This window comes from Osmia lignaria, chromosome 7, assembly GCF_051020975.1.
Source record: "Osmia lignaria lignaria isolate PbOS001 chromosome 7, iyOsmLign1, whole genome shotgun sequence".
Lineage (NCBI taxonomy): Eukaryota > Metazoa > Arthropoda > Insecta > Hymenoptera > Megachilidae > Osmia > Osmia lignaria.
Genome location: NC_135038.1, coordinates 1,836,952 through 1,846,583, shown reverse-complemented (window position 1 = coordinate 1,846,583; position 9,632 = coordinate 1,836,952). Strand labels below are relative to the sequence as shown.

Here is a 9,632-nt window from a genome sequence, read left to right as displayed (position 1 = left end):
CTAGCTCTTTATACTTGAGTATTGGCTTAGTACAAACACCTGGTTAACACGTTGCATACCATGAATAGGGTGTCCACAGATCTGAAGTCTCGCACGTCACCAATGAAAGAGAAGGATAAAGCTTACTCTTGCGCTCTATCGTTGCCTAAGCAATTCAGCGCAGAGCTTTCGTCTACTAGCAGAGTGCTGTCTGTATTCGACCGAAGTCGGAGATGATCTGATCTGACATTGCGTGGAACGCCTCTATTTATAGTCAGATTTTGCTGACTTAGCGCTTTTCTTCAATATAGAATTCCTTTCGATTTCTGGAATTCCCCAGCACGTGATTACGGAGCACCCCTACTCCCTAATCTACGCGGTCTCCCTACTCTAGAAGCTCACCCCACCGCGAGATCATCGGGGTTGCACTGGCGCATATGCATTAGCATGTCGATCATTTATCGATAATTTAACTTACCGACCGACTTATCGAGTAATCGTTTACCGACTCATTTTATTAGACTGAATTATCTCTCGAAGTTTGAAATGAAAATTATTTATTATTACAAAAATATAGAATACAAATTAAACTAAACGTTTCTTACAAATTTTAACTAGAATTAATTATAACAACGAAAATTAAATAAACATCTTATACAAACTTAAACTAAAAATTAATTATAATAATAAAAATTATAAAACAAAAGGTGCTGGGTCTTCTTAGCGGGACGTTACACTACCTAAAGATGAGGAATTACGGAAAAAATGGATAGCTGCTATTGCTCCGAAAAATTAGACACCGACAAAATATTCTGCAGTATGCAGTCTTCATTTTGCAGAAACTGATATTAAAAGGTATCAGAATATTTTATCTCCTACTGGTGTACTCATACACAAAACTAGAAAATGTTTTGTTGAGATGTCCAAGGGTTATTGCGAATGCAGTGCCCTCCATGTTTCCTAATTCACCTTCATACCTTACAAAATATGTGCTACCGCAGAGGAAAGATCCTGCAGGGAAGAGTAATTAACAATAATGAAAATTTAGTTCAACAATTTATTCAATCTGATTTAATTAGTAGCTTTACAAATTTAGCAAACAATTATAAAGAAAAACTTATAATTTCTAATTGTTGGAATATTAAAATAACAAATTCAAAAATTTATTTTTACACGCTTGTATAATAATGATTCTGATTTTTTGACAGTTACAATTGTCCATTAGGAACAGATTTTGGAAAATTTTCTGTTGTTCTCCTTCCGTTTTCTTTGGGGGATGCGAGAACCCCTTAGCCCCCCTTGAGTGCGCCAGTGTCAGCGCGGGGTATGTAAGGACGCGAACTTTCAAACGTTTGGGACCTTCGACTCTGTTCACCACATGGCAGAATAAGGGAATACACTAAGCGCTTAGTATGTCATTCTCTGTTAAAAATGCCTACTTCCGCTACCTGTGGAAAAGGTAAAAATGCCCACCTGTTAACAGTATGCTAAGAGACGAATCTCTGTTAACAGTTAAATGATATTTTTGGTTTAAGAATCATTATTTTATAAATATAACAGTTATTTTCGAATTATTTTTTATTCAATTCTTCTATTTTTTTTCACAATGTTACGTACCAAATATTCTTATTTTTCATATATTTATTTAATATCGATTATTACAATAATTGTATTATTGTATTATAATAAAAATGCCTTCAAAATGCCTAAAATAAAAATATCTTCCAATTATAAGGTAAAATATAATTGTTTTTGTCACGTCCGGAAAAATTTTATGAATTTGTCCGCCTCACGTTCTCTTATCAAGCCTTCGGGTTGTAGGAGTCTCCTCATGTAAGGGGCGTGGGGAGGGCAAATTACTACTGCACCTTTCTTTAATTTCTCCTTGACTCTGTGCTTTCCCATCAAGCCTTCGGGTTGTAAGAGACTTCTTCATGTGGGAAATGCGCAGGGAAAAGTTTGAGCTTATAATTATTCTACTTTTGTCTTTTCTATCCTTTCATTCTTCTCATACTTCTCAATTCTTTTCGTAGTTAAAACCCCTCCTTGAAACTATCGTCGTGCTCAACTGCGTAGTAACAGAAACATGTGATAGAAAAACTCGGCTTCGACCGAGGAGAGGTATCATAAACACCGTTCGCGGCGCGGTTAGCCAGTGCTTCGCATTGTAGGGGTCTCCTCAGGCTAACTGCGCAAAAACGCAAAGATTACGTTATTGCCGAAATTAACATTGATACCCTCCTCTTTTTCACGCGTGGGCGCCAGTCGGTCCCTAACCCGATCGCGTGTATGAATTGATTGCTGGAATGAGAACGCAAAGCAATCTAGCTTGTAGAATATTTGTATGAATGCGAGAGCGAGGAATGAGAACCCTTGCAGGCAAACGTTAGCAAGCGTTCGAGGACTGTTTAGAGGCAAAGGGTCGTACGGGGCAATAAAAGTCTTTGTATCGATTTCCGAGAATTTGCCTGAAACCGAAAACCTAACGGTAATTTTCGAATGGCGAGAACGTTCTCGAAGCAACTACGTCGCAAATGTAATACCGAATATTCGATTAATAATGGAAAACTGTCGTTATTGAAAATTGCAATCGAACACCGAATGCCTTATACCGAGCGTACCGGCGCAATTCATATTGTTGATCGATTTCTCTGCGAACAAATGATTATGGACAAGCCAACTGTTAATTAAGAAACCTCGTGACCACCGGTTTCATTATTAATACGCAATAGTACTACGGATGATTCAATTACTTGCAAATTATTGTTTAATAGTTCTGATTTAAATTACTAGTTGATAATCGCATCATTTACTATCTAATATCGAAATTATCGAAAGCATGGAACAATCCAGAAATTCTACGGCGTAGAAACACCGAAAAGCCGTTAGACAGAGAAGGAACAACAAGAAAGAGAGAAAACATGATCTAGAGGAATTTAGCTGGCACGCGCGCTCGACCAATAGAAACGCACGCGACGTCGTCGTTACGCGCTGTGATTTGCCGAAATGTCCCCACGCAGGACATCGTCCTCGCGACGGGCCCTTCCGGCTAGGATCGCGATCGATTCTGATTACTCTTCGTCGAACAATCGAGTAAGTCGTGACGGGAGCCCGTGCGTCTAGAGATAGAGTTGTCGTTCGTACTTCGTTGTAATTTAGCTGCGCGGCAAGACCTACGAATTAGGCAGAGTGTCGCGAGAGTGAAATTCCGAATACGCGGCAAGGACTCGGAGACGCGCACGTAAAGCCTTTTCACACTATTAAATTTCTATCTTTTCTTTTTCTTTTTAATCCGTTTGATCGCGTAATTTTCGTATTAAATTCACTCGCGTTTACTATCATATTATAACGAAAAATCGTAATCGTCTTGTGTTTCGTCTAATTAATTTTGCAATAAACGACAACCGGGTGCGCGACAAGTGTAGTGCGGCACAGATCTCTCAACCTTTCCTGGTGTTCCAGATTCTACAGCGATTTTCAACGATCTACCAGCGCATTTATAAACGATTTTATCGTATATTATACTCTACATTCTTACGGTAAGCCTGTTCTGTACTAATTCGTCGAGCACGGCATTAACATTCAATTTAGACACGGCAAAACGGGCGATCTATTAAGCCTACGGGTTATAAGAGTCTCTTCATTTTAGATCGTCTCGTTTCTATAGTCAGGTACCGATTATATTATTTTTCGCTATTTTAATATTCCGAATTTTTCAATCATCGCGAATTTGTGTGAGTGACGATTGTTTCGACTGCGAGATATTTTATCAGGGACGACCTGTAAAGCCCTTCCGGGGGTTGTAAGAGTCTCTTCGTTCAGGTCGTTTCCTTGCGGATAGAAACCGCCTAAAATTTGATTTTCCATTATATCCGGTCGAGGCAGTCGTCCTACGGTAAACATATATTTTCACACTTCAAATACAGACAATAATTACAATAGAAGCTCTCATTGTAAACCAAAGGTTAGACATCCTCCGATTTTCATTTATATTAATATTATTGTTATTAATTGAATTTACTTAACAGTGATTAACAGTATTCAAATAAAATCATACAATAGTCATTTCAAATTCAAACAATAGTCATTGCAAAATTCAGTTCTGTTAGCTTCAATAGTTATTTTTGAATTAAATTACTTTCTTTTGCACACTAAATTGCATTAGCATTTCTTTCAAATTCCATTTTGCATCATTTCCTTTATCATTTTACATTTCAAAACCACGCATACCAACACAAGGTTTCAAGGAGGGACCCGTATGGGACCCAGAGCACTGACGAACCCAACGGAAATAAACACTATCTAAATTTTCCGTCTTTTAATTTTGTTCTGACCGTAGAGGACGCTTCCGCGTCAAAATAAGAATAAATTAATTTTCTTCTTTTACGTTGCGCGCTCTCGTAACGCGCAACGTAACATTTTCCAAGCAGCACCGACGAGATAATTATTGTACTGTGACAAAGCTAAATCATCTCGTTGGTGGTATAACAGTTTTTTTCGGCGGTACAATGGGTAATATCACTATTCTACATTATCCATCATTCCTATTTACCGATCGTACCCCAGGCCCACTGGGCCCACTTGGCGTGCCAAACTTTAACACAGGGGATGGCAGTCTTTAACAGTATCTCGTCGGTAACACGGGTAATAGTTGCGCGTTGACCTTACCGGCAAAAATGGGCCTAAACATGGGTTTACGGGAATCGACTTTTCGTCCTTATATGAGAGAATTTCGGGCTGGGTGAGGGCTTATTCGAAACAGGAAGGTCTAGTGCACTACGCTCAACTCATGTTTCAGTGGGATTATGTTGATGTTTAGTAATATAAGCGTCCAAACTAGAGGAAAAGATCGACAAAATGCAGTCGCGGAATTGATGCATTTTTCGGCCACTAAAAGAGTGCTGTAATTGAAATCATGAGTTGACCGTACTGCATTGGACCTTCCTCTTCCTTAAGGGGGTAGACACGGCACGTGACCTCTCCGATTCGGGACGTCGTTATTACAGCAGTTTTTTCGTTGGGCCTGGTGGAACCACTTGCGTGGTCCTTTACGAACTTGAAAGGTTTAATTCTCAGGTAGCGTGCGCGCAACACGATCTAGGAAGGCAACAGCGCCTCAAGTATTTTTACAAACACATTCAAACGCTCATCTCGCCAAAGGCATCGCGACGATATGCCTGAAGAACAAAAGCGAAACATTGGCGCGTGATTAGAGTGAGATATACGGTGATCATGCTATCCTTCTTTCAACCCAAATGATAGAATTGTCCCGCTCCGATAAATTCTGGCTGACCAAACGCGTGGATTTTATATAGCGCACCGCAGCACGCCTCGCTGCTGAAAAATATATGCCTACTCTGAAGAACCGAAGGAACGTGCTATCTGAGAATACTTTTTAGAAAAAGTTATTAACTTCTTTAAATAAATGTTTTTTAATTAATAAAAGTATACAGGATACGTCATGCAATTGGGACGGGTTATATTTTGAATTTGGTAAGAGATAGGAAAAAGCTGTTTATGTAAAAGTTCAATGGTATGATAATGCCTATTTTTCTGTGATTTCATTCTCTTCGTGAATACAACGATGCACTCAAAAAATGCAAATCCACTTTTTATTTAAATGGAATTGCATTTTTTTTTTACTTGTGTCAACTCCTTGGAACATTCTGCATAAAAAAGTACTATGGTACTATTAGAACCATTATTATAAATGGAGGGACCTCGCGTCTATACAGTAAAAGCTGAATACAGTAAAACCTGGATAAATGCAACCGAGATTGGAACCCAGTGGTTGCACTTATCCAAGCGAGGTGTCGAATCTCGGGTGATACGCGATAACCAGCCAAGCGTGAACGTAGTAAGGGACAGACAGTGGCGCAAAGAGAGAGGTCCGATGATCAAAAGAAAGAGCCGAAACGTATCGGTGTGACTAATAGTAATTCAACTATAAAACTTTTTTATTTTTGACTTTTTTTTACTGAAACTTTTATTAACGCATTGGTGATTAAAATGATACCACACACGATATAGTTTGAATGTGGCGAGGTTATGGGGCGCTGTAAAAAATCTAGGCGGGCGGCAATCAAAACTTAGCGAAAAGGGACAATCTCAACATTAAGAATGAGAGAAGGATAGCATGACTGTAGTGCGTCTCACTCCGCGTTCAGGCGTTGTTGCACTTTTTCGCTTGCCTTCGCAGCCTAGTTCAAGTGACGTAATCAAGCTGAAGCTTGATTCTGATTATGATTCCAGATCGGCAGCCTTTTTAGTTTGTCGCCACCTTATAACTACTAGCTGAACTAAATTTTTCACGTGACTTGATCTGTATTATCCAGATAATGGCGGAACTCGTCTGTGGGTATGCTTTTACGGGAATACACGTTTCGTCCTTATATGAGAAGATTTTGATCTAAATAGGGGTTCATTCGAAAGAGGAAGGTTCAATGCAGGGCGGTCTGGTCACCGTTTGAGTCACAGAATAGTTTTAGTGACCTAAAAGATACTTGGAATCTGCGGATGTATTTTGTCGATTCTTCCTCTACTTTGGACACTCATATTATTAAATATCGACATAATTTCATTGAACCATGATCAGACCGCCCTGCATTGGACCTTCCTCTTTCAAATGAGCCCTCACCCAGCCCCAAATCTTCTCATATAAGGACGAAAAGTGTATTCCCATAAACCCCTTTTTAGGCCTATTTTTGTCGGTAATGTCACCTCGTTGCATTACCCGTGTCTACCCCCTTAAGTTAAACTATTGTAGCAGAACTGAAAAAAAGACGGTTTTTAGTCTACATATACCTTCTTATTAGACGTATATCTACGCCAGTAATCCTAGCTGATATTTCCGGTTTCGGGTAAACTTTACTTTACCGGTTTCTTAAAAAATCTTCGACTTATGTTCCCATCATTGGAATTGCCTGAAACATTAAACAAAAATTAATTTTCTGCAAATACATTTTTACAGAGATAGTTTTATTTTAAAATTGATAATATTAACTTAAAGTATTACCGTATCCTTGTTTTGGTATGTTACGTCCCGGCGGAAAATTTGAAATTTATCCGCCTTGCGTCCCTTATCAAGCACTTTTGGGTTACGAGAATTTCTCATGTAAGGGGAGTGAGGTGGGTGTTTCACTTTTCCGTCAATCTTTTCATTCCTCCTCGACCTTGTACATTCTTGTCAAGCCTTTCGAGGTTACGAGGATTCCTCATGCACGGGTGTACAAGGAAGAGTTTGAGTTTAATTCTTTTCTACTTTTGACTTCCTCTATCGCTTTCTCTTCTTTACCTGCTCTACCCTGGAATCGTGTATCTTGTCAAGCCCTTTCGAGGGTTACGAGAATTTCTCATGCGAGGTACACGAGGAAAGGTCGTTTCTATTTTCTTCCTTTCAATAGTTTACGTGACCCTCCTTGAAACTATCGTCGCCAGCCATAGTAATATAATACAGTAATAACGCACAAAAACTCGGGTTAGCTCGACAGAGAGAGAGAGCCGTAGCATAACACCAGCGCTACGCAGTTAGCCAGTGCTTCGCATTCCGGGAATTTCCCTTGCTAACTGCGTAGAAACGGGAAAATCGTAATAATTCCTTTGTTAGAAAACTCTTTCTCTCTCTCTATTGCACAAAGCGTCAGCCGGTCCAACAAGGATCATTACTACCTGATCGGAACGATAGTGTGAGAGAGTGGATGGATGATTATGAATTTAAACGATGAAAGTAAGAATTGAGAACCCTTATAAAAGCGAACGTCGCGAACGTTCGACCGCCGTTCGAAAATCAAGGGTCGTTCGAAGCAATAAACACTATTGTATCGAAAATTCTAAGAACTGCCTAGCGATAACGGCAAATTTTGAACAAAGGAACGTTCTCGAAGGAACGTTCGCCGGATTGAAAATTGTTTAAAATTCATAGAATGCGAAAGGGCGAATTCATAGAAGCTAATGTGCGATAGATTGTTGTTAAATGCATAATTCGCCACGGCATTATAACCACCGTAAGCGCATCGTCCGCTTTTAAACCTATTAAGTTAGACTATTTTTATTGCAAATCAGGAAAGTGAATAATTGATCCTGATATACGGATGACGGTTTCATCTATCAAAACCTGTATATTTTAATTTCAAATCTCATTTTCCAATTCAGCTGAATCAATAGTTATATTTCAATTCAATGCAATTAATTAAATATACATATAAAGGGAAATACTGCGTAGTTTCCGAAAACCGTTGAAACTATCATGGCGACGAAGTAGAAAAGAAAGAAACACCATAGAAAGGGGATGAAAGATCTTCGTCTAGCTCGCGCGTCTCAACCAATCACCGGGCACGCGACACTTCCGAAAACGAACTACGATTCGCCAAACCGTCCCCTCCAAGGATGATGTTCGCGCAACGGGCCCTTCGACCATCAATCGAGCACGAAATTTATCACTCTTGATCGATCAATCGTAAGTACGTGATCGGGAGTCCGTGTGTCCGAGAGACAGAGTTATTTGGAAGTTCGCGATATTTTCTCTGCGGTAAAGCCCTCCGCGTAGCGAGGCAGAGTGCCGTGCGAGTTAAAATAATCGGAATTCTGAATAAGGACTCATAGACGCGCACGTTAAACCTTCCTTTTCCCTATTATTCTATCTTTTCTTTCTGTTTTTAAATCGTTTACTCGCGTATTTTTCCGTTTTAACTTCATTTCGCGTAATATTATATTAAGTATTTTTCGTTATTCGTTTGTCTCTCGTCGACGTATTCGTCCGATAATCCGTTTTCGCCGCGACAAGTGCAGTGATCGAAATCTTATCGTTCTTTGGTGTTCCAGATCATCAAGCGAATACAAAGCGAATATTAGCAAGCGAAAATTATAAATCTTGTATCATATTAAACAGCGTAATGGTAAGTCGATTCCATTACATTTTTCGAACACGACGTTATCAATTGGCAAAACGGGCGATCTGGTCTAGCCCTCTAGGGTTATGAGAGAGTCTCAGGTCAGATCGTTCCACCATACGAGGTATCAACTGATTTAATTATTTTTCTCAATTATCACAATCTCGCCATTCCAATTTTTCTATCATCAAAGGGGCACCTAGTCCAGCCCTTTCGAGGGTTACGAGAGTATCTCAGGCTGGGGTGTACCCTCACGGGCGGAAACCGCCGATTTTACGTCATATCGAAGGAAAGCGAAATAGTGATAATCGCGCGACCGGTATAATACTCCATAGTTTCAACTGTGATATCAGAGCGTTTTCAAAACGTTATATTTTTGTTAATTAATTTTAAGCATCTTTACCCTTGTTCATATTTTGCAAAAACTGGTATTTTCTATATTAACGAATTTTCCAAATTTATTAAAATCTCAATTTTGGCATTTCTTTGTTATTATTTACTTGATCTTTCATTCACAATTAAACCAGTTTCATTTACTTAAACAGTTTCAAATTTATTTCAAACACACCTCACACATTTCAGTTAAAACACACCTACCAACATACACAGATTCAAGGAGGGACCCGTACGGAGCCTAAGCGTTGAACGAACCCAACGAAAGGCTATTAGTTTCAAACTTCTAATTTAACATCTTATTAATTTTGTCTTTCGTCTTTTAATTGTCGAGAGCGTTAACCCGCTCAAGACTGGTGGCAGCGATACCAA

At 39.3% G+C, this 9,632-nt stretch overlaps 1 long non-coding RNA gene across 1 annotated transcript; it reads right to left on the bottom strand.

Moving 5' to 3' along the window:
* Positions 1 to 639: 639 nt before the first annotated feature.
* Positions 640 to 8,484, bottom strand: LOC143305479 (uncharacterized). The gene is made up of 3 exons (XR_013062449.1): positions 6,995 to 8,484; positions 6,784 to 6,902; positions 640 to 3,869 (listed from the first exon to the last, which is right to left on the bottom strand). It is a non-coding gene; the product is annotated as an uncharacterized LOC143305479 (long non-coding RNA).
* Between the last annotated feature and the right edge of the window lie 1,148 nt (positions 8,485 to 9,632).